Source organism: Gopherus flavomarginatus, chromosome 5 (assembly GCF_025201925.1).
Source record: "Gopherus flavomarginatus isolate rGopFla2 chromosome 5, rGopFla2.mat.asm, whole genome shotgun sequence".
In the NCBI taxonomy this organism is placed as follows: Eukaryota; Metazoa; Chordata; order Testudines; family Testudinidae; genus Gopherus; species Gopherus flavomarginatus.
In genome coordinates this window covers 30268983-30271431 of record NC_066621.1, presented here as the reverse complement: position 1 = coordinate 30271431, position 2449 = coordinate 30268983, and the positions used below count along the sequence as shown (strand labels likewise).

The window sequence follows — 2449 nt, the reverse complement described above, 5'->3', positions numbered from 1 at the left end:
AGGCACTCCTGGGAAGCCAAGAGGCAGGCACAGGATTCTACCTCCCAGCAGCCAACCACACCTCCCCAGGCTTTGCAGAATGAAGGGTGGTGCTCTACTAACCCCACTTAGCCGCACAGCTTCTTCCCTGCCTTCCTCAGCTCAACTTTTCTCTATTGCCCCATTCCTGCCTCACTTCCTCCTTTGGCCAGTCACGCAAAGGAACCCAGCAGGAAGTGAGAGCCTCTATAGGCCAATCTCCAACAGCAGAGGTGGCCAAGCCACAAGCCTCCAAATGGTGACTGGCCTAACTACTCTAGGTTCTCCAGCCTGACACCAAGGTGCTTTCTCCACTGCTGTCAGCATCCTCTGTCATGCAGGGGTTGGAGTTATCCCAGGGACAGGCCAATAGGAGGAGTGCCCTTTCTGAACAACAAAGGGATCTGGGAAAAAGAAGCCAGCATGTTTCTGCCTGGTTTTGAACCAGGGACCTTTTGCGTATTATGCAAATGGGATAACCACTACACTACAAAAACACCTACTGGGTTGTTGCTCACTCTGGCACAGACCGATGGACAAATCTAAAGAATGTGGTGGTAGCCCCTCGATAGGTCAGCTGGCGGAGCAGAGGACTGGAGCCAGCACTCAGGAAGTCGTCCTAACCTCGCCCGTGTGACTCCAGCTTGAGGGAGAGCTTCTTTTTCTTCTCCTTGCTGACAAAGAGCAAGAGAAGAATCAAAGGTCAGTTGGGCCAACTCGGTGCAGAAGCCCATGCTGTCTTTTTCTGCTGCATAGCCTGAAATGAGGGACTCGTGGCAGTTAAAGGAACTGCTGCACTCTCAGAAAACATCCCGCCCATGCATAAAGGAGGATAGAAGAGCCTGTTAGTCTAGCACGCTCCCAACTGAACTGTTTCAGCAGCTGCTAGGTTTCTTTTTGGCCTGTTACTTTTCTGTCTGGGATGTTGTTGTCAGCTGTGGCCCAGAAAAAGGACGTCATTGCGAGCTGCCCATGAAGATAAGATTAACTTTTGCCTTCCTTGCTCGGCTTTACTTGCTTCCTCACCCTATTCCTGCCTTAGTTCCTGTGTTACCTGAAGGCAACGGGGGCCCAGCAGTACGAAGAGGAAGTTAGACAGCTAGACCCTGGTGGCAAAAGTTCTACCACCGCTTGCCACCCCACTCTCTTCTCCCAGCTTCACATATTGACCACCAGGGACTTGGTGCCCAGCAGCGCAACGGAAGGCAGTGGACAGAGCCACCCTCGCCTTGAAGCTCTGGCTCATTAAACCGTATCTTCAGTCGCTGATGGCCAATGAGAGATCAACAGCACTTGCTATTTTAGCACTTGAAAATGCCATTGGTCAGTCACTGGATCTCTTTAATGCTGTTACATAACAAATGAAAATAGAATCTCAGTGTGACATTCTGTACCTTTGGGGGAGTGTGCTGTAACCCCCATATTCCTCATTTTCATATAATCGTGATCTTATATACAGAGCATGCCTTGTAAGGTATCGGGGAAAGGATATGATCTGCTCAAAGTCATTTCTCTACCCATAGATGTTTACTATTCATGCATATGAAGTTATGAGAATTGTGCAGTGTGGTTATCACTATGCTGTAAGGTGGGGGAGTCAGCCAAATATTAGCTCCCCAGTGACAACAGCAAGGAAAGTAACCAACACCCGGACAGGGTGTCAAACAACCCATCAACAGCCATTGTTCAGCAAGGGAGCTACAGTGCAATCACTTACCTGCAAGAGGACACCCCAGGGGAATTGCTGAGACTTGCTTGGAGAGACGCAGTGATGCTCACCTGACTCTGAAGGGGGAGCAAAGCCAAGAGGGAAGAAAGAACATGATAAAAGCAGAGACATTTGCCATGCTTTGTCTGTCTCGTCCACCTACATCTACAGACACCCCCACACCAAGCAACTGAAGCGCTGACAAAAGGGGAGAGCCTGGCTGAAAAGCCACCAGCCGGCCTGTGGTGAGAAGCATCTAAGTTTGTAAGGGCATTGAAAGGGTTAAGATCAGCTTAGAGTGCATTTTGCTTTTATTTCACAAAAACAACGAGGAGTCCGGTGACACCTTAAGAACTAACAGATTTATTTGGACACAAGCATTCGTGGGTTAAAAGCCCTCTTCTTCAGATGCATGGAGTGAAAATTGCAGATAGAGGCATAAATATATTTTGGAACATGATGTAAAGGGAGTTACCATACAAGGGGAGAACCAGTGTTGAAGGCTAATTCAGTCAGGGTGGATGTGGCTCTCTCCAAGTAATTGACAGGGAGGTGTCAATACCAAGAGAGGGAAAATTGCTTTTGTAGTGATCCAGTCACCCCCAGTCCCTCTTCAAGCTCAAATTAATGGTGTTAAGTTTGCAGATCAGTTGTAACTCTGCAATTTCTCTTTGAAGTCTGTTTTTGAAGTTTTTTGAATGGCTTCTTTTAAATGGCTACTTT

General features: G+C 48.1%; 1 non-coding gene across 1 annotated transcript; it reads right to left on the bottom strand.

Moving 5' to 3' along the window:
- Nucleotides 1-442: 442 nt before the first annotated feature.
- Nucleotides 443-515, bottom strand: TRNAI-AAU (transfer RNA isoleucine (anticodon AAU)). Its single transcript has one exon. It is a non-coding gene; the product is annotated as a tRNA-Ile (tRNA).
- Nucleotides 516-2449: the final 1934 nt, after the last annotated feature.